The following is a 23378-nucleotide window of genomic DNA, read 5'->3' as shown; positions in this document are numbered from 1 at the left end:
TGGGGAGAGAGCAGGCACTCGGGTTTGTTCCTAGGACTAGCAACAGCTGGACCTCCAATGGCTTTAGTGTAAAAGTACCAGGTTTTGTCCTTTAAAAAGAGAGTAACCCCCACCTGGACTGTGCTGCTGCTGCTTCTGCAGCCTACTGAAGGGTACTTCTGAGGCTCAGGCCTATGGTATAAATACTTGGGGAATTTCAATGGTTATTACCCACTCATTTCTTTATCGATATAAACCAAGCAGCCAACCAAATTCTCATCGTCCAGGGGAACTAAAAGGCTGCTTGGCTTCAGGTCCCCCTTTCTGGACCAGAGACAGAAGGGTGTGCATCCTGACTTTCCACTGTGCCCCTAGAGCACTTGCTCCCATTCTGTCCCCTCATGAGGGACATGGAGGGGTAACTATCCTGTGTTGCATCTCTCACAGGATTGTCACAAGTTTAGGGCAGGAAAGGACTGTGCAGAGCTCCCTGCCCTGCCCCACCTGGAGGGCTGAGGGTGAGAACAATGATGACAGGAATGACACTGAGTCCTCAGGAGAACCTGTGAGCTAGTTGGAGGTCTCCTACTTTCCAGAAGGGGCAACAGGTCAGGAATACCAGGCCAAGGTCACACACAGCCAGTGAGTATTGTAGCTGGGAGACATCCAGAATCAGAGCATGCTGGAGTTGGGGTGACCCTGGCACCACCTGACTTGGGTCAGATATCCAGGGTGTGAGGTCTGGGGTGGAGAGGAAAATGGGGTGAGGTGGGCATGACCTCAATGGCCCTGACTCCACCAGTTGGAAGCAACCCTCCAAGTGTCCCACTCTGATGTGGAACCTGTGGGATCCAAGATGAGGCTGTAGAAGAAACTGAGTGAGCCTGTCTGGAGGGTGCTCCAGTGTCAGAGGAGAGGGGCCTCTGACTTCCCAGCTGGAGCCTTTCAAGTCAAGACAGGAGGTGTTCCTCCTCCAGTTCTACCTCTTGTTCCCACAGAACATGATCCCCTCCCTTACAAGTTTCCAAGAGGGGGTTTGAGAGAGCTGAGTGCAGGATGGTTATGAGGATGGGTTGGCCCGGGATCACTGATGCTGTGGTTTACCAAGTGGAGCTCCTGGGAGGGGAGCTACTACAGAGTGAAGGAAGGGACAATTGAGTTGAGCACCTAAGGGTCCTAGGCTGCTCCATACGGGAAGCTCAGGAGTCTGAAGGTGGGAGGCTTTCAGAGAAGGGCATGGGGGCACCTGAGAGAAGAGGTTAATCCCACCCTCACCTGTTTGTCCAGTGTGTCCCAACCTTGGGAAATATCTGAAAGACCTGAGGATGCTGTACACCAGGATGGAGGATTTTCTGGTGGTGGTGACCTGGGGCCTGAGTTAGGGTGACTATGATTGGGCTTTGGGGACAGAGAACCCCATACATACTGAGTCCTGAGGTCTCAGCACAGGCTCCCCTGGAATCCGGGGCATCTTATTCATCATAGTGATCCATACCCCCTCTTCTTGAGCCCTGAGCCTGGCCTGGGTTCTAGTCCTGTCTTCTACTGTTTTTCCAGCCCCTGCTTGGACCTGGCAGTTGTGCCCCATGAGAAGGTGGGCAGAGGGAACTTGTCCTGGCCAGGAGACTCTTTGTGATGGACTGGGCTGTCTGCCTTCCAGGGGAATCAGATTAACCTAGAAAAAAAGGAGAAGGTGAGTAACAGTGGTTTTTCCCTGGGCAATGAGCGGAATGACAATCAGAAATGCCCAGGCCAGCATACTCCTGGGCTCCAACCCTTGGATCTTCCATTTTTTGGAAAGTTTTATAACAGAAGTGGGAGAACCCTTCAGTTGCTGGCTATTGTTATGGTGTGGCATCACAGATTACCTCTTGCAAGAAGGACTAGTGATGCCATCTCTGACCACAGGAAGGCCTTCATTAGAATTAGAGAAAGGAGGGTGACCCTATGTGCAAAGATCTGGGACCAGGTCCCTGTCCCACTCTTCACTCCCACTTGGGCCGTGTTTGCATGTAGTCCTTCCCTGTGAGCCCAAGAGCAGAAAGTAATGGAACAGATAGTGCTGCTACAGGAGGTGGCAGAGAAATGTCAAATGGAGCTCAAGGAGCAATTCGTGGCCTGTTTCTGGGCCCTGGAGTGGCTCAGAGACAATGAGAGGTGAGGCCAGGCAGGAGTTGGGCAAGGGCAGGTGTGGGCTCTCCTTGCAGGTCAGTGCAGAAAACCTGTGTCCATGACTCACTGGTCCTCCCCAGACCTTGCTGTGTAGCAACTCCTGGGGCTGCTGACACTGGGAGGAACACCTGAGGTGTGGCTCCTGGGAGCTCACAGGCCCCACTCTGTCCTGCAGTTACATCTTGTTCTTAGCTGGCCAGTGGAACACTTAGACTTTTATTCTGAACAAAAGCAAGTGTTTGAATGACTTAAACCAGAAGTGGAAATAATTCTCAACATGATCTCATTTTATGGACTTTGCATTCATGGAAAATATGCTTGGATACAAAATCTCTCTTTTTGAGAAACTCTTAGGCCTCAGGTAAAAGTTTAGTAAGTAGTAAATAGGAAATATTCTGTTTAAGTGAAACACAAGAAATTCCCTATATTTTCCTGGGTATGTGTACATTTCCATCAATGAAAACAAGAAAAACAAAGAAGAAAAATAACATAAGAATTGAAACAATTTAGAAAGTTGTAACTTTTTATATGACATTAATATAATTTTTCATTCAACTATGTTTAGAACTTCGTTTAAAAGAGGATAATAAAACAAAGAAAACAGAATAGCAAGAAGCTTCAAGAACGGGCAAGGTGATGTGGACTAGAGTGGAGTTAGAAATAAATATAAGCAAGGCAAGTGAGCATCATAAGACTGAGTTAAAAACGAATAATGCAGAATAGTCCCACATAGAAACAACAAAACATATGTGCATAGGAAGGAGGGGAAATATCTGGGATATTTGTATGTCAGAGTTAATGTTCTGTGATACAGTCAAGTGTATCTACTTTTGAATGCAGTCTTGCCAGAATTCAATTTGATTATAGGCTTGGCATTTACTTTTAGAAATACAGTTTGGTTCTGAGAAAAGTTAAAACAACTGCCCACTTTTAGGCAAAACCACCTGCTTCTTTATCCAGGTGGATTATACTAGACCTCTTCCTTATCCCCACATTTTCTCTTTTTCAAAAAGAAAGTAGGTGTTTTTTGTTTGTTTTTTTTAACATAAATAACTCATGTTTATAGATAAAAAGAGAAAGATTTAAAGTAAGTGATCATCCCCTTACTGAACTGGAAATAATTATACATATCTTAATATGCATCCTTTGACACAGAATGCAGTTTATGTAAATATATACTTATCCATATTTATAAATCATTTAAGGTTATATTTATGTTTGATAATGTATTCTAATAATATTAAAATTATTTCTTAAAATAATATCTCATAGTATCTTTTATGTGCTAAATTATATAGTAATTTGGCTGCAGTTAATGGACGTAAAATTTGTTTTCTACTTTTTAAATAATTCTGTGATGATCATCATTATATATGTACCTCTGAACATTTATTCAATTTGTGTTTAACAATTTTCTGCAATTAAAATTTATTTCAAAACTACTCATATTTTCAATTTTAGTAGGAATGAATTTTGAATCATTTGATCAAATTCCTTTGGAATTTTGGTTGGTATCTCATCAAATGTGTAGGTTGGATTAACAGGAATTCATTCACTGGCTCCTTTATTAGGTATGTATTGATCGCCACCTATAGGCCAGGCACTAAATGTGCAGTAGTCAACCCAAAGAGCATATCCTGATGGCATGTTTGCATGAAAGAGTCATACCAGCCAGCACATGCATAACATGAAGTCAGGATGTCCTGTGTGCTCTGAACAAAGGTAAAGCAGAGAAAGAGACACATGGTGACGAGATGTCTGTAGCATGATGTGAAGGTTTGTGGGATCAAGGCAATAGTTGAGGCTGCCTTGGAAATATGCAAAGGTACAGGGAAGACTGACTGCTGAGGTTGCCGCTCGCTCTCCTTAGCAGAAGAGAGTCGGAAGCTCCTGAATGCACTGAACCCCAGTTCTGACTGCACTGAACCCTGGTTCCAGGTGAACCGTGGGGAATCTGAACTGCTAGACTGAAATCAGGGGAGCCATGGAAGGCAGAGGTCTGCAGGCACACTTGTAAGAGCATGGCTGACAGGAAGCCAAGACTTGAGTCTCCGCCCCATCCAAGCTGAGCACAGAAGCATTTGCAATTTTGCAAGTCTGGTCCTATAAGGCTGACTCCAGTACAGATTTCCCAGCAGAGACACAGCTGATACACATAGCAATTGGCCTGGAGGTCAATTCTTCCCAGTTATACCAACAACAATAGGACTTAACTACAGCTGAAACCGGTTTGGCTCAGTGATAGAGTGTTGGTCTGCAAACTGAAAGGTCCAGGATTTGATACCAGTCAAGGACATGTACATTGGTTGTGGGCACATCCCCGGTAGGAGGTGTGCAAGAGGCAGCTGGTCGATCTTTCTCTCTCATCGACGTTTCTAGCTCTCTTCCCTTCTTTCCTCCTCTCTGTTAAAAAAAAAAAAATCAATAAAATATATTAAAAAATAAAAGACTTAACTACAACAAGGCTGTACACACAGACCACAATGAGGGCTACCAATAGTGTCTGTTGGAGAGTAGGAATTTTTGAGCACTCCAGAAAGGCTGTGGACTATGCCCCAGATATGGTTGTCAGTGCTGACAACCGGCCAGGCCTTGCGATATGGTCTCATGGCCCCTTCTCCTTGCACCTCACAAAATATTAGGCTTGCAAGATAGAACACTATCAGCTTTCTAAAGAAAAGGATAACCCTGTAAATAACATGGTCATCAATAGCATGGCTCTGACATTATTTGGGAAAAACTGTTTTGTCTTGGGTTGCTTACTTTGCAAAAACATGTTGTGGTTAATGTGCTAAAAAGGTGGTCTTGCACAGAGGGTTGAGGCTGCTCTCTGACCTCCCTTTCTGGAAAGCAGAACAGTTGCCGGCTGGCAAAAAGGTTCCCTAAATTTTAATTTGGTTTGGACTCTAGTGGTCTTTACTAGTGTTCGCTCCACAACAGTGTCCACATCAGGTGACTGGGAGGTGGACCCACTGGGACATATAGGAAACCTGGCAAACAAAGCTACCTACCAAATCAGGGATGCAACAAAAATGTGAAGACAAAGTAACAGATCACAAACAAAAGAAATGGAGGGGTGGGGGGGACGATATATAATTCAAAACCACAGTTATAAGGTTTTTCAAGAATTTCCTAGAAATTGATAAATTTAGCCAGACCTTCAAGGATATGAAAAAGGACCAACTAGAAATTAAGTATATACTGAGTGAAATTAAAAATATTATACAGAGACTAGAAGAACAGCAGACTAGAGGAACGCAAGCATAAAGTCAAAGATTTGAAATACAAAGAAGCAAACCACACTCAACCAGAAAAGCAAAAAGTTGAAGATAGTGTAAGAAGCCTCTAGGACAACTTCAAGATTATCAACATCAGAATTATGGGTGTGTCAGAAAAAGAGAGAGAACAGATATTGGAAACCTATCTGAAGAAATAATGAAAAAAAACTTTCCCACCTGGTGAAAGAAATAGACTTACAAGTCCTGGAAGCACACAGAACCCCAAACAAAAGGAACCCAAAGAGGACCACATCAAGAAACATCCTAATTAAAATTCCAAGAGCAAAAGACAAAGAGAGAATATTAAAAGCAACAAGAGAAAAACAGTTAATTACTTACAAGGAAGCACCCATACAATTGTCAGCTGATTTCTCAACAGAAATTATACAGGCCAGACTGGAGTGCCAAGAAATAGTCAAAGTGATGAATAGCAAGAACCTACAACCAAGATTACTCTACCCAGCAAAGTTATCATTCAGATTGGAAAGTCAGATAAAGAGCTTCACAGATAAGAAAAAGCTAGAGTTCATCCCCACCAAACCAGTATTATATGAAATGCTGAAAGGTATTCTTTAAGACGAATAAGAACATAATGGGAAAGATAAAAATTATGGACAACAAATTTATATCTATCAACAACTGAATCTAAAAGTCAAGTAAATAAAATATCTGATGAAAAGAATAAATTGGTGAATATAATAGAATCAAGGCCATGGAAAGGGAGTGGACTGACAATTATTGGTGGGAAAGCACTGTGGGGAGTGTGGGAAGAGAGTGGACAAAAATCGTACACCTATGGATGAGGACAGTCGGGGTGTGGTAAGGGCAGAGGGTGGGGTGGGAACTATGTGGAGGGGAGCTATGGGGGCAAAAGAGAAACAATTGTAATAATCTGAACAATAAAGATTTATTAAATTTAAAAAATGAAAAGAAAAAAATCAATAACAGATAGAAATTCAAAACAAATCCACCACCACCACCCCTCCCCCCCCCCCAAAAGAAAGAAAATAAGAAGACAAAACAATGGGACTTTGAGAGAATGACGGGATCTGACATCCCATCACATGAGCTCTACTTGACATTATTCAGAAGCCAGTTACTGAGCACTCAGCAGACACACAAGGCTGTTCCCACCAGGAGTCAGGACTCACTCAAAGCCACTGTGAAAGCTCCCATCACATGGACCCACATGAGACACTGGGACTGAGTCTAAGATTAACAAGAGACCAGTGCATGCTTTTAGGCCAGTGAGTGACAATATCTGAATTTCCTGTCATTTCAAACCCTTAAAGGTGAAGACTTGAAAATGAGCCCAAATGAGCAGTGACTTCCATGATATCACACCTTGGACCCCAGGGCTGTTTTGTCTAATGTTTCATGCTGTGTCCCACTCATGCTTGTCACTCTTGCACCTCTACGTTTGTTCATCAGATACAAAGGACACCAGCTCACTCTGTTAGGAGCCTTAACTATAGCTGATGACTTTGGATAGGAATGGTGTCTAGGATCATCTTCATTGGACAGGTTGGGAGACTGGGATGGTCCTGAGAGGCACAGAGGCCTTCCCCGGACACAGAACTAATTTATCAAGGAGGTGTGGAGGCAGCTTTCTCCCCCTAGTAGGGGACCTGGTACATTTCCAGGGAGCTGGGGCAAGGGTTGTATTGGGTATTGGTGTACAGGACGGAGGTGATGTGGGCAAAGAGGGTGAGAGGTCAACAGCCCAGAGAGGGCTTAGGGAGCTTTGATTGGGGAAGTGCCCAGGTCTTGGAACCTTGAAGCGGTGACCTCACTTCGTTGGAGACCAATCCCCAACCGGAAATTAGAACCGTGGAAACCACGTCCCTACATTCTAGAGGCAACTGCCTTTCCAGCTCACTTGAGTGGAAAGCGTCAGGAGAATAGGATGGCTCTTTGTTGCTTTCCGTCAATCCGAGGCCCTGGGCAGAAGAAAGCCCAGAGGGAGAGAGGTTGCTGTTGCTGTAGAAACTGGTACAAGTGCCGCCACCAACATCCCTCGGCCCCTGGCAGGAGGACCCATCGGGTAACTGTGGGCATCCCAGGGAAGACTTTTCCTAGTCAGACCAGACCGTGGCCCCCAGTTGTGAAGGCCCAACTTTCTGACTCCTCATCCCAGGTATGTGTTTGTTGGGGGTGGTGAGGGACAACGTGAAGTGAGGGACACACATCCTGGGCAGGAGCAGGTGGGTGGGTGTCAGAAGCCTGGAGGGTGTGTCATATTCATTGCCCTGATCAAGGCTCACAGAGAGGGTAGCTGAGTGTTGGGGATGGACTCTATTACCCACTTGTTAATTGGGGTTCCTCATGGGATCATCTCAAACCTTCCCTGCATGGAGGTCATTGCAGATGCCCTCTCTGTCTGGTCTGGGGAGCGGGACTGGAGGTGGCATTACCCCCACTGGTAATGCCAGGCCTTTAATGCCTCTGCTGGGGACCGGGTTGTGTCTTTGCAGAGCTCCAATGATGACATCCTAGAGGAGCAAGCTAACAGGTTCACTGATGCCAGCAATAGGTATAAAGGAAAAGTAGACCAGGCCAGGAGAACCGTCCAGTGCAAGTCTGAGGTGAGAGGTGGCCCACACCATGACCCTGAAGTGACTGGGGTGGGGCCAAAACTCAGACTCCAATCTCGGGCATCAAAGTTCTCACAGAACCACTCCCAAAGGAAAAGTTCCTCCAACCCTTGAGACCAGGTCTCTGATAGGATAGAAAAAACAGTCTTCATGTATTTGTTGGGGACACAGAAAAAAAAAATTTTGTTGTCTTTGTGTTTTTCTAATTTCAAATGTTTAACTCCCTGCCCCAAGTATCCTGTGGACCAATCCCAGCTCAACTGGCCTTGTAGACTTTCTCCAAACCGTATGCATCATCCCACCTGATTAGTGCTGTGTAATTAAAAAAGTGGGAAGGGATTAATGTATTGGATATTTTCTCTGTAATCTAACATTACACAAAGCATGGCCAACCATTGAAGAGCGGCCCGGTCAGGAGCTGTGGCCTTACCCACCTCCATATCATTCCATCGAGGATGTTGTTTTCCTCAGTGATTCAGGCTTTCACTGTTGTTAGACGTTGTTGTGAATCAGTTCTTGCTGGTTCAGCAGGGCTGCTGGGAACATCCCCACTGGGTGTTAATAGACTGTATGAGTGTGCCAGGTCTGCCATTACACAGGACCACATATGTGGTGGAAGGCTCCTGACGCCCCTGGCTCAGTACCTGTTCTGTCTTTGCAGACCTCTAAGGAGGACATCATCAAGGTAGGGGCCCATAGGCGTGACTACACCACCTACCAGGTCAGGGTGCAGGTGAACCAGGCTGATGACACCGTCCAGTGTCTGTCTGAGTTGAGAGCTGGCCCAGGGTGATCTCCACATCCAGGGCCTGAAGATGACCAGGGAGGGTGGAGAATCCATACTTCAATCTGCAGACTCCCCAAGGCCCTCTAGGGCTTTCCCACTAGGGTGTCCACAGTCCCATGACAAACCAATCTGGAGCTCTACTCCCCCCACCAGTTCCACAAGAGAATAGGAAGACACCCCTCACATGTTCATGGGAATTTTAAAGAAACAATTATACTGTTTTACTTCATTGGAGACTTCCAGCACATTTGTATTTTGCTATTCTGTGTTTTAACTACCTGCCCCAGGTAACATGTGGAGCAGTCAGCTCCGTTGTCCTTGCAGACCTTCTCTAAGCCTCATCATCATCACACTTGACTGGGTTGTCTTTCAAAAAAGATGGGAGGAAGCAAAGTATTGGATGCTTTTCTCTGCAATTTGTCATCTCACAGAGCAGGGCACACTACCCTAGGCCCGCTGGGTCAGGAGCTGCGGCCAACTCACTTCCATATCATCCCATAAAGGATGCAGTGTTCCTCAGGGACGCAGCCTTCCAGGGTTGCTGACCATACATGATCCACCTCTGCTGCCTGTTCAGCAGGGCTTCCAGAGCTTCCTCATTATGTCCTAATCGACAGTCTCAGTTTGCCAGGGCTGCCCTGGTATAGAACCACAGATTGAGGTGGAAGGTTCCTGAAGCCTACTGGCCCGGTGCCGGGCTCTGTCTTTGTAGAGCTCCAACCGTGTCATCACTGAAGGGCTGGTCAGCGGGTTCAACTACTCAAACTCCCTCAACCTGAGGAAGGTGCATCAGGCCACAGACACCATCCAGCGCTGGACTCAGGTGAGAACTGGCCTTGAGGGTCTTCTCTATACCCAGAAAACCTGGTCACCTGGCAGTGCCCAGAGCCCAGACTCAAATCCGGCAGCACCCAGAGGCCCTCACAGGGCTCTCCCCAGAGTGTGCTTCTGCCCCATGACAGGGAACTCCAGACTCCAACCCCTCCCTCCTGTTTCATGGCAGAGTAGAAACACTCTCCTCACATATTCATGGAAATATTAGAGTGAAATAATTTTGTTTGACTTCATAGTAGCCCAGGAGCACATTTGTCCATTGGTTTTGTTGTTTAAACTACCCTTGCCAGGATGCTGTGGAGCAGTCAGTTCCACTGTCCTTGCAGACCTGGTCCAATAATGGAGGTCATTTGCCAAGCACTGCAGCCTTTCAGTACTGTTGTTCATGGGCATGATTCAGTTCAGCTGCCATGTCAGCAATCCTGCCTGGATCACTAAAGTGCGTGGGAATGGACTGTGTTAGGTTGCTCAGGCTACCAGACATAGGGCGGCACTGGGTGGTGTCAGCAGCAGTCATTCATTTTCCCACAATTCCGGAGGCTAGGAGTGAGAAAGGAAGCTGTCAGGAGGGCTGGTGTCTCTTGAAGGGTCCCTCCTCAGCTTGTAGATAGCCGTCTTCTCCCCCCTCCTCTTCTAAGGACATTGGTCAGATCAGATTAAGACCCACACCACTGAATTCAATTCACCTCATTACTTGCTAAAAGACTAAAACTCAAATGCAGACACATTCTGTAGTTCTGGGGTCCCAAAATCAGGGAACTAGGGGATCACAATTGAGATCACAATATGCAACCCCCGCCCCTGCCTCTGGAGATGGATGCCCACTGCTTGTGTAAGGACGTGCACATGAAAAGTTAATGGCTGCAGGGAGTTCCAAATCCAAAGGGCTGTAGCAGTCATGGTGCCAACAGCAGTTTCTGATCATGGCTGATGCATTACTCTCCGCCTGGCCTGGGGATTTCGCACTCATTGAAATTTTCACCAGTCTAATGTCAGGTTGGTCAAGGCAATCACAGTGTTCCATCATTGGCAAATGCCCCACAGGGATACTGGGTCACCTGTCACTTTACACCCACCACCTGCATTTGTTCCCTCTGGAGTCCTCTATTCAGATTCATGCCTAACGATCACACTCCTCCAGTCTGGAGACTAAAGGCATTTGCCCATTTGCAGAATCTGGGTTCTCCAAAATGAGGGTATAAAAATGTCCTTTGATGTAAAAGAATGAAACAAAAGTGTCTTTTTTTTTTTTTAGTCAATGTTTTCATAGGCCATGTCTATGATGGATACCTTCCCCACATAGGGGATGGGCAAGGTTCCTACCACCTTTGCATCCATGTCGGGGGCAGATAAGTCTCATGTAGCTGAGAGAAAATGTCATGCAGGACAGTTTGCGTTTCTGACCTGCATGCACTTGAGAAGACAAGTGACATCCCTAAGCTCTGTGATCTCATCTCTATAATGAGGATGGTTCTTGAGGCCTCATGGGGACAATGATCATCATAGAAACTATTTTAGGTTTGTTGTTCCTAAGCTAAACCAATCAAGCATACAAACCTGCCCAGAAAGTAGCAATTACACCAACATGCCCCACTCATGAATTTCAGTGGAACATTAAAAACCTAGAACCTCATTCCTGAGAGTCTGGGACTCCTGTGTGAGCTCTAGACCTCCACCTCCTGGGATTCTTGGAGATGCCACTGACTGGATGTCCCACCTTGTCCCACACAGTGTGCCGCTGAGTTAACTCAGAGACTTCGTGAGGCCTGCAGGATGCGGGCCATCCAGATATGCACCTTGGAGAAAGTGGTGGGGTCCCTGGTCCCAGCCTTCCCGGCTGGAAATATCCCCCACGTCTGCACCCTGATGCCCATCCACCCTGCCTTCTCCAGGGCCCAGTGGTTCATTGAAGAGCTGTTAACAAGGTGAGCACGTGTCCCCTCTTCACTGCAGTGGGGACTCTGCCCATTGCTATCTGTGTTTCTTGGCAATGTCATCTCATCAGTCTGAGTCTCAGAATGCTCCTCTGGAGAGTGGGGTGGTACAGGATTACCATCATAGGGCTCTTGTAGGCACTGCTGTAGGGACAAGCCATGGCAGCGCTTACCTGCTGCTTGGCTCAGCAGAAAGGGCTGCTGGACCAGATGTGGTTTTCATTCCATTTATGTCTGTCTGTCCCATGGAAAGTGCCCTGAACCCCCATCAGCAGCCTGTGGCATATGAGTTTGGAAAAGCAGTTGGAGAAAACCTGTCAAGCAGTTTGAGATTTCACCAGCTGATTTTGTCCTGGTCCTTGGTGTAGACACTTGGCAGATAACAGCGGATAGAAGGAATCCAGGCCCACTCAGATGGTTCTGGTTGGAGCTCATTTTATTCAATTGCACTAAGCTCCTACCACAGGAAGGCACTTTCGGAGACACTTAGCCTGATTCAAGGAATGAAAAAGACACAATCTCTGGCCTCTGTTCTAGTCACTAAGTCGGAAAGTCACACTGTCCATCATTCACAGGTCTTGTGCACCATCCATCGGATCGGATGCCATCAAGGTCTTCTCTGCCTCGGGAGTGATACCTCTTCATAACGATCGAGGTGACACACCACAGGAGCAATTAGTAAAGTGAGTGGTCTGTGGGAGCAGAAGGAGCGTCTCCTTTGTTAGCAGAGTGGGTGCTTAGGAAGGGCAGGGTTTGGCAGATCCCCAATATTACACATCTACCGATTCCCCAGGGCGGCCTGAGCTCTGATGGCTCCTCCATAAGGAGACATGAGTCAAACAGGACAGTGGATGGGATCCCAGGACTTGTTGACCCAGAGGAAAGGCTGGACTGAGTTGACCCTCACAGTTCAATCCCCACCTCAGACCCATCCCGCTCTGCCTGCCCCTCTCCACATCCATCTCCCCTGACGCCCACAGGTGGGCACAGAACATGATGGTGGTGAGCAGGCTGCTCACAAGTCTGTCTCAGCCCTCAGCCCCGATGCTCAGGGGCATGGAGGGCTGTGGTGGGCAGTGTAAAAAACCTTCAGGAGAGCTGCCAGTGGGAAGAAGAGTCTCACACAGACTCCATGTTAAACCTGCTATTTCCACGAATGCTCCAACCATGACAGCCACACAGGGGGCCAGGGTTGGCATAGGACTCTCCTCTGGATGAGGAGGGGCCTGCACAGAGGCTCAGTCCTAAATAAGGGTGTCATGGGAAGGCAGAGTGGAAGGAATGACCAGGACTGTGACTTTATTCCCCACCTGCCTCTCTTCAGGGCCACTGCTTCTGTGATGGGAACCTGGCCAGACCTGATACAACATTTTGGCCAACCCCTCCTTTTCCCTGGGTTCATCATGAAGCAGGCCTTGGTGCTGCACAGCCTCCCTGTCAAACACCCGGTGGGCCTCGTAAGAAGTCTTTGGGTGGAGTTGCAGCAACAGGAGCCTACAGAGGCACAGTGGGAAGGTGAGGGGACTGTAGTCTGGGAAGAGGATTGGGTGAGTTGGGTGGGGTGTGGGGTTTTTCATGGGACAGCCTTCCATTAAAGACAGTCACATCTTTCCTGTTTGTGGAAATGCACGGGAAAGTGAGGCATGTGCAAGTACCTGTCTCTTTAACCTGCTCTACAATCACTTAAAGAGCTCAAGCACACCCAAGAGCCAGAGGAAGGGCCCGCTCCTGGGCTAGAGCCCAATCCGGGTGTGATAGTGCTGGAGCCTTCTGGACCACCAGCTCTGATCCGAGAGCCAGCTCCATCCCCAACAACCGACTACCTCATGGCTGTGACCCATAAGCACCATAGAAGGGAGGAGAAGCTTGGCCTCCTGACATTCCCTCCAAGACTGGTGGCCGAGCAAATAACAGCGATGGATGCAGTGAGTCTTGGTCTTTCCAGGTGGGAGGGACAGGACTTTCCTCTGCCCTTGGCTGCCCCCACATGTCTTTCCCTGATCTCAACTCCTATGATTTTGATGCAAAGCACAGCTCAACCACTTTACCACCCATGGGTCCTTGACAACTTTCTCAACCCCCAAGCATTGCTGTCCAGCCAACTCCATGGGCTGTGGAGGTGGGCACCCCAGGCCCTGCTGCACAGAGTGGCTGTGCAGATTAAGTGAGGGAGAGGAGACAGAAAGCTGGGTGGGGCGTGACCAGGATTATGGGGAGGGGAGCTCTCTGTGTGCGGCCAGATCCATAGCTCAACCATCCATGAGCACATAGGTTCAGTGGCCTCAGCACTTATCAGGCCACTGATGTGTGTTTAACACCAAGTGAGACAATTGCCCTTTTGGAGTGAGCAGACATAAGCCGCTTCCTGGTAGCTTGGAGTCCCTGAGGATGGGCTGGAGGCAGATACTACTGACCCTTCCCCCACCTGTCTTGGGCCCCAGGTCATCGAGTGCTGGGTACCCTGGGTGGACAGAGAACGAATCCCATGGACTCCAAGGCTCAGGGAAATCCTCAGCTTCCTGAACATACTGTCTCCTTCAGGGAGTGGGAATCCTGAACCAGGGTGTGGCAGGGCTGTGTGACACTCCCCTTTCTTCCCAGGAGCTGTTCAAGAAGGTGCTGCCACACCAGTGCCTTGGCTCCATCTGGTCACAGAGGACTGAGCCTAGAAAGGGGCACATGGTATCCACTGTCAGTGCCACTGTCTTACAATTCAACCACGTGGCTACTTGTGTGATCACCACCTGCCTTGGGGACCCAAGCATGGCGGCCCAGGACAGGGCCAAAGTGGTGGAGCACTGGATAAAGGTGGCCAAGGTATGTTAGGAGAGGTCCAGCAGCATCCCTGTGGGGATCCTTGAAAAAGGCCTCTTCTGCCCAGACAACTGTCAGGACTGAAGACTGAGATCAGAGCCCCAGCACAGCCGCCAGGTCCCCTCTGCCAGGCTCACTCAGATCTTGACTCTCCTGATCCTGTGCTGGGAGGTTCACTTCGTTCTTGGCTCCTTTCTTGATTTGATTTGGGATCCTCCTCATTCTGAGAGTTGGTATTTGGGTGCTAAATGTGCCCACCCTGAGCATCTGTCCTATCAAGAGTGCAGCAGCCAATCTAGAGTGCCTGAAGCTACAGCACATGTCTCACAGCACATGTCTCCTCTTCCCCAGGAGTGCAGGACCCTAAGGAACTTTTCCTCCTTGCGCGCCATCCTGGCCGCTCTGCAGAGCGTGTCCATTCATCGACTGCAGGAGACTTGGGGGAAAGTTTCCAGGTGCGTAGGCCTCTCCCATCACAGCAAGCCTGCTAATGTGTCTCCCATATGTCTCCCAGTGTCCCCTCAACTCCTGGGAGGCAGCCAACCCTGGGGACAAAGACTGGTCTTGTGGGCCGGGTCTCTAAGGCTCTCTGGCTCCTCAGGCCACTAACTCTTCTTCAGGAGTCAGTCTCCTTCAATGTCAGACACTGCATTGATCCAAATGGGAGATTTTTGTGTTTCCAGTACCAGAACCGTATGCCCAGTTGAAACCCAAACTGATCAAAACAGAACTTCTCCTTCTATAGGGGAAGGGGCCCCAGAGAGAACCATGAGAGTCCTACCCCAGTCCCACGGAGACCCTCCTGCTCAGAGGAACCCAGAGATACCCTCAGCAAGGCAGTAGGAAACATGAGATTGCTTAAAGGAATTTTCTGTTAACCCCTCTGGCCAATTTTTCCTAATCATGCCTTTCCTCTTTCCATCTTTTCAGGAGGCACACAGTTACCATTAAAAAACTGTTCAAAGAGGACAGCTCCCGAAGCAGGGAACAGTTCATCAAGGTAGAGTGAGCCTGGATGTCTGCAGAGAGGAGGGCAAGAGGGATGGGGAGACTGCACAGGCTGTGGCTTTGGTAGTTTGTCACTTAAAGATTCCCCGGAAATGCTCACCCTCTCGGTCCCATTTACCAGGAAGAGGGATCTCCTTGGTCCCTGTGCAGATGGAACAAAAGAGCTGCTTGCCCTCAGGTCCCACTGGCCGGATCAGAGACAGAGGGGTGTGCTCTCTGAGACTTTCTACTGGGCCCCTATAGCACTCACTGCCAGTCAGGCCCCTCCTGATTGACATGCAGGGGTGACCATCTGTTGCTGCAGGCCTCACAAAGTGGTCAGGATATCAGGACAGGAAAGATCTGTGCAGAGCTCCCTGCCCTGTCCTACCTAGAGGGCTGAGGGTGAGAACAATGATGACAGGAATGACACTAAGTCCTCAGGAGAATCTGTGAGCTAGGTGGAAGTTACCCACTTTCAGAGGATGGATGGGTAAGGGAGGTCAGGCCCAGGCCTTGGTCAATTACCCCGAGTGAGCATTGCAGGTGGGAGGCATCCCGAATCAGAGCATGCTGGAGTCAGTGTGACACTGGTACCAGCTGACTTGGGTCAGATGTCCAGGGTGTGAGGTCAGGAGTGGTGGGGAAGTGGGGTGAGGTGAGCATGAACTCAATGACTCTGCCATCCACCCTGGTGGAATCAGTCCTCCAGGTTTGCCTCTATGATGTTCTACCTCCGAGGATCCAGGAAGCGGCTGCACAAGAAGGTGAGTGAGCCTGTCTGGGGAATGCTCCATGGTCAGAGCAGAGGGTGTTTGTGCTCCCCACTGGAGGCCTCCAAGTCAAGAGAGGGAGGTTTTCTTCCTCCATCCCCATCTCCTGTGCCCACAGAACCTAAAACCCTCCCTTAGACATGACCAGGAGGAGGGCCTGGGGGAGTGAGTGTAGGATACACATGGGCGTAGGTATTGCCCAAAGGAGATCCTGGGAGGTGATCAAGTGGGGTTCCTGCAGATGAGGGAGGAAGCAATTGAGTGGAGGCCCTTAGGCACCTGGGATATTCCACATGAGAACCCTGGGGTGGTCAGGTGGCTGAGAGCGGGAGACTTTCAGGAGAGGGTCTGTGGGCACCTGAGGGAAGGTGCTGATCCCACCCTCACCCTGTTTGCCCAGTGTGTTCCCTTCCTGGGAGAATACCTGACTCTTCTGCACAAGATGAACGTGAGCATGAAGGATGATCTGGAGGTTGGTAACTGGGGCCTGAGCTGGGCTGACCAGGATTGTCCTTGGGTTGACAGAAAGCCCATACTGAGCCCTGAGTTCTCAGCACAGTCTCCCCTTGGAGCTGGAGCGACAGCTCATCATAGCCATCTGTTACACCTCCTCTGGAGCCAGTACCTGGCCTTGATCCAAGTTCTTTCTTTTCCAGTTTCCCAACCCCTCCTGGGTCTTGGTGGTAGTGTAACATGCAAAAGATGGGCACAGGGGTTTCTTTCTGATGGACCTTAGATGTCTGCCTTTTAGGGGAAGTCAGATCAAAATAGAAAAGAAAAAAAAAAAAAGAAACGAAAAAAAAAGGAAAGAAAACCTGAGCTTCTGGGCAGCTCCTGAGGAGGAGGAGAGGGGAGTGAGAAACAGAGACACCCTGGCCAGCACACATAGGGGCTCCACCTCCCGCATCTTCCATTTATTGGGAGATTTTGATAACGGAATGGGGAGAAGCCTCCATTTGATGGCTGAGGGCATGGGAGTAAAAGATAACCTTTTAGAGGAAGGGCTGTTGATGACTATCTCTGAGTATAGGAAGTGTCTGGGTGGAATTAGGTGGAAGCAGGGTGCCCCTGTGTTCAAAGATTGAGAGTTATGACCCTGCTCCACCCTGCACTCCCACCGAGGCAGTTTCTGCATCCTCTCCTTCCCTCTGGCCCCAGGTGGACAAAATACTGGAGGAAATAGTGGTGCTGCAGGAGGCTGCCCAGAAGTATAAAATACAACCTGAGAACAACTTCCAGGCCTGGTTCTGGGCCCTGAAGCGGCTCAGTGAGCATGAGAGGTGAGGCCGGGCGGGAGTTAGGCAAGGGCAGGAGTGGACGCTTTCTGCTGGTCAGTCCAGAGAACCATTGTCCATGGCTCCCTGATCCAGCACAGACCTTGCTGTGTAGCAATTCCTGGGGCCTCTGACACTGGGAGGGACACCAGAGGCCTGGGAGCTCACAGGTGCCACTCTGTCCTGCAGTTACATCCGGTCCTGCCAGCTGGAGCCACAGTCCTAGGAAAGTATTCTGGACGTTAGAGACTCAATGTGAACTATACCTATTTCTCTCTCTATATATATATATATATATATAGTTATAATCCCATGTAAATATACCCTTAACAGTAGTTACAAATACATTTTTATTACATTTACGTTTTGTAAAATATTTACTAATATTAAAATTATTTCTACAAAATGATATCTTCCAGTATCTTTTTTCCTGCTTCATGATAAATTATATAACTTGGCCATAGTTAATGGATTTAAAATTATTTTCTTCTCTACTTTAAGAATAACTCTTTGATGATAATTGTTGTATAGGTACCTCTGAACTTTTATTGAATTCATTTTGAATCATTTCCTGCAAATAAAATTTGTTTCCAAAAAGCACATTTGATATTTTCATAAGTATGCATTTTGAATCATTTCATCAAATTTCCTTGCAATATTGATTGGGAACTCTTCAGCTTAGTAGATTGGGTTAAGAGGAATTCATTCCCTGGCCCCTTTCTGAGGTATGTGTTGAGCACCTCCTATGGGCCAGGCACTAGAAGCACAGTGCTCAACCCAACAGAATGTCCTGATGGCATGTTTGTATGAAAGAGTCAAAGCAGCCAGCACATGCATACAGTGAAATCAGAATGCACGCTCTGAACAAAAAGTAAAGCAGAGAAAGAGATAAAAGCTTAAGAGGTAATGCTGTGTGTAGGATGTTGTGAAGATTTGTGGGATCGAGGTGATAGTTGAGGCTGCTTTGGGCATATACATAGATGACCAGCAACATGTAAACATCCCAGCTGAGCCCCCAGTTTGGGCTCTGGTTCCAAAGTGCTCTAGGTAACTCCTGATCTGAGGGAGAATGTGTATCCAGCCTCATTCTTCACTGAAGGGAGGACAGAGCACCCAGCCCCTAGCCTGTCCAGACCCCTTACCATGAATTAACCTTTCATTGTGGTACCTATGGTGAAGACTTAGTAATTACAGGCCTGGGAATTACACAGCACACCTAGGGCCACACAGCAAGATATTTAGGAGGTAAGAGGAGAGGAAGGAGAAAAAAGAAGAACTAGAGAAAAAGGTGAAATAAGGTAAGAAATGGAATGTGCAAGACTAAAAACAGGAAAACAAAAATGTAAAGATAAGGTAAAGGGAACTTGTAAAGCATTTCATACTAACAATGAAAATGTTTAACAGCTGAAACAATGTAGGGAGTTGTGACTTTTCCTAGCACATTAAAATAGTTGTTTTTCTTAAACTATGTAAGAATGAGATGTTAAAAGAAGAAAAATGTAAACATGAAGGTGCTGAGTAGCAAGAAGATGCCCTCACATTCCGCAAATAGAAAAATGGCCAGATGAGGTTGAATACAGTGGAAATAGGAATCGATGTAAAATAAAGAGAGCAAGGCCATTCACAGTTCTATAATCTTGCTGAGAAACGAATAAAGCAAAATAGGCCAATATAGAAAGACGAAAAGATATGTGGGGATGAAACAGGAAACAGAAGAGATGTTTGTGCTCTGTTAATATTCTGATACATATGTCCAATTAATTGAGTGTATCTGTATCTGAATCGCTTCTCTTGCCACCATGCAATTTGGTGGCCATGCATGGGATTTTTTTTTTCTACAAGTACTATTTGGTTGAGAAACTATTACACAACAGTTAGGGAAAATGTAACCTGCTTGTCTTTCCAGGAAGATTATTGTGGACAAACATCTTTATCCCCATCTTCAATGCTTAATACACAAACAATTGATAATTTTTTACCAATATTTTCATCTTTACAATAAAAAAATTGGACTAGATACTATTTTCAGTTCAAAAGTAGGTTTTTTCATTATAAAGATAAGTTATGATTTTAGGTAGGAAAGAGCAAGAATTAAAGTAAGTGAAAATCACCCACATACTAAATTGAAAATAAGTATTCATACTTTTATATATCTTTTCAGATATTCTAAATATATGTAAATATACACTCCACAATTTAAAAGAATGTTATATTTCTGTTTGCTAATATATCTACATCTAATGTGAAAAGTATTTCTTCCTGGCCGGTATGGCAAGGTAGTTATGTTTCTGGGAAAAGCCATGTTGGTTCCAAGCTGCCCAACGCTGTGTCCAATAATTCTGAAGGTTGAATTATGTTAGGCGTCTACTGGGAAGGCTAGCCACCTAGAAGATAGAGCTCTTACAAGCATCAAATCCTGTCTTCTCAGCAAGGCACAGGGGATAAGATTATACAGAGAAAGGGGGTATGGTGAGGCAGATTTGGAGGTCTGTAGATTTCAGCTATTGTCCTTTAGTCATTGAGTGATGGATGAGATGATGTTGATGAGATAAAATCTTGAATCATGGTAGGTTGGTCCGAATCTGCTTATCGGTTCTGCTTGCTGGATTCATAGATAAGTCACCTCTTCAATTGCTTTGCAAAGGCCTTGAAAAGGAAACTTTAAGAAAAATTTAACGCCCTATTCACATAAGTATTTGTGTTCTAAGATTTAAAAACATGATTAAATTTCAGATTAATTCAGGTCCTCAATCTATCAGATTATAGGTCCCCTCATCATTCCTCCTTCTCTGATAAGGTTGATATCTTCAACCTTATGCTATATTTAATTCTATTTTTAAATTAATTATATTGCTATAGCATCACTAATTTCACCTCTGCTATGTGGAGATTACCGCTTTTAAGTCTGATGACCTGAAAGGACCAAACAAATTCTGTATGAGTTTATGTTAGATTCATTAATCTGATTAGATTTATAATTGAGTATAACTACAATTTCCTTTGAGATATCTCTTCAAGTTTCACAAACCTTTCTTTACAAACCTTACAACTTTCAAAAACAACCAGCTTTAGAACCCACTTTCTTTTTCCTTCACAATGCATTACCATACCCTATGCCTTCTCTTACACAAAAACTACCCATTCTTTCCAAATAGAGTTCAAATTAAGTTCTACAATACATAGGTTTCTCCATTGCCAGCTTCAGAGCAGTTAAAGTGATTTAGAGGTAAGTCTCAGGGTCCCATAGATTTTCCTCCAGTGCACCCATGGTCCTGGATCTGCTTGTGTCTGTCTAACTGCCTACCACATCCCCACAAGGATCTTAGCTCTGAATTCTTTCAGGGAAAGGGAACTTCACGGTTCTTCTGAAACCAATTCCTGCTGGATAGGGTCCAAGTTTTCTCTCAGAGCCAAGAGATCCTTGCTCTCTGTCAGAGGAATGATGAGGCCTGGGCATAGAAGGAGGTGGCAATGGTGCCTATGGGTGGTATTCCCTAGGTGCCTGTAAGGCTTGTAACCTGGAGGAGACAAACAATGTTATAAACTATAGTATTATTGTGAAAAATTTAGAATGACAGAATGATGATAAAAAGTCTAGGGAAGAAAAAGAAGTATCCATTCTAATAATTTCCTGTTGAAACACAATTTTTCTTGTGTATCATTTTTATTTTAGAGCCAAATTAAGACCAATTTATTTATTCTATTAAATCTAATTATAATTTGGCCTGATTGTCTGCATAAAGACAACAAAATGACTGTTGATAACATACACTATTTTTTTTTAAATGCTTTGCTGGAATCTAATGAGAATTTTTATACTCTGGGCAAATAAGCCATGCAATGCAGTTGCCATGCGGCTTTGCCTCCAATACCTATGAATTTGGGCATTTTCCTCATGTTTTTGAGATCCCTACATGTGTCCTCGGGTTCCTTTCATGCCATCTCTCAGGAAAGTAACCTTTGTTCCTTACCTGGAAAGACCACCATGAACCACATGACCAAGCAAGGTACCAGGCTAATTATCCAAGGGACTTCTCAGCTTCAAAGTCAATGTCCATTCTTTACAGGTTTCTGGTGACATCCAGAGTCCTGGCATGTCCCCCTCAGACATGACCTTTCAGTAAAGTTTTGGGTAATAAAACCCCAATTAGAAACTGTCTAATGTCCGGTTATGAAGAAACCAGACTCTTACTGGATTTATGCAAACAAACACATTACCATGAGAGTAATAATAACAAAATCTATATTATGTTTATTTCAATTATTCCTGTAATGAAATTCTTTTTCTTCTGACTTTTCTTGCCAGTATTTCTATAAATCCAGAGAACCTTTGCTTTGTAGGCAGATAGAGGAAACACTTTCTTTTCCCCTATCTTTGAGAAATAGGCTTATTTTTCCAGTGGAAAATAGACTCACTTTCTTAAGAAGCATAGCAGAGATAACATAACTTTGACAGCTCTCAGGAGGCTTCAGAAAATGTGTGTGGGTATGTGGGGAGATAGCAATCACTGGGGTTTGTTCCCAGGACTGTAGTAACTGCTGGACCTCCAATGGCTTTAGTGTAAAAGTACCAGGTTTTGTCCTTTAAAAAGAGAGTAACCCCCACCTGGACTGTGCTGCTGCTGCTTCTGCAGCCTACTGAAGGTTACTTCTGAGGCTCATGCCTGTAGTATAAATATTTGGGGAATTTCAAGGGTTATTACCCACTCGTTTCTTTATCGATATAAACCAAGGAGCCAACCAAATTCTCCCCGTCCAGGGGCACTAAAAGGCTGCTTGGCCTCGGGTCCCACTTGCTGCACCAGAGACAGAAGGGTATGCATCCTTACTTTCCACTGTGCCCCTAGAGCACTCGCTGCCATTCTGTCCCCTCATGAGAGACATGGAGGGGTAACTATCCTGTGTTGCATCTCTCACAGGATGGTCACAAGTTTAGGGCAGGAAAGGACTGTGCAGAGCTCCCTGCCCTGTCTCACCTGGAGGGCTAAGGGTGAGAACAATGATGACTGGAATGACACTGAGTCCTCAGGAGAACCTGTGAGCTAGGTGGAGGTCTCCTACTTTCCCGAAGGGCAACAGGTCAGGAATTCCAGGCCAAGGTCACACACAGCCAGTGAGCATTGTAGCTGGGAGACATCTAGAATCAGAGCATGCTGGAGTTGGGGTGACATTGGCAACAGCTGACTTGAGTCAGATATCCAGTGTGTGAGGTCTGGGGTGGAGAGGAAAATGGGGTGAGGTGGGCATGACCTCAATGGCCCTGCCTCCACCCTTTGGAAGCAACCCTCCAGTTGTGCCACTCTGATGTGGAACCTGTGAGGATCCAAGAAGAGGCTGCAGGAGAAACTGAGTGAGCCTGTCTGGAGGGTGCTCCCGGGTCACAGGAGAGGGGCCTCTGACTTCCCAGCTGGAGCCTTTCAAGTCAAGACAGGAGGTGTTCCTCCTCCAGTTCCACCTCCTGTTCCCACAGAACATGATCCCCTCCCTTACAAGTTTCCAAGATGGGGTTTGGGGGAGCTGAGTGCAGGATGGTTATGAGGATGGGGCTGGCCCGGGATCGTTGATGCTGTTTACCTAGAGGAGCTCCTGGGAGGGGAACAACTACAGAGTGAAGGAAGGAACAATTGAGTTGAGCACCTAAGGGTCCTTGGCTGCTCCATACAGGAAGCTCAGGAGTCTGAAGGTGGGAGGCTTTCAGAGAAGGGCATGGGGGCACCTGAGAGAAGAGGTTCATCCCACCCTCACCTGTTTGTCCAGTGTGTCCCAACCTTGGGAAATATCTGAAAGACCTGAGGATGCTGTACACCAAGACGGAGGATTTTCTGGTGGTGGTGACCTGGGGCCTGAGTTAGGGTGACTATGATTGGGCTTTGGACACAGAGAACCCCATACATACTGAGTCCTGATGTCTCAGCACAGTCTCCCCTGGAACCTGGGGCCTCTTACCCATCA

The 23378-nt window shown here is 46.7% G+C and overlaps 1 protein-coding gene across 1 annotated transcript in view; it reads left to right on the top strand.

The window, feature by feature from the left end:
- The window catches only part of LOC311631356 (uncharacterized protein), a 388370-nt gene that overhangs the window by 68756 nt on the left and 296236 nt on the right, over window positions 1-23378 (top strand). The gene's annotated exons all lie outside the window — the stretch shown is intronic.

Source organism: Pipistrellus hanaki (genome assembly GCF_964339955.1).
Source record: "Pipistrellus hanaki genome assembly, chromosome: 12".
Taxonomy (NCBI): Eukaryota; Metazoa; Chordata; class Mammalia; order Chiroptera; family Vespertilionidae; genus Pipistrellus; species Pipistrellus hanaki.
Note: the sequence above shows the minus strand (reverse complement) of the source record. Positions and strands in the feature narration are given on the sequence as shown.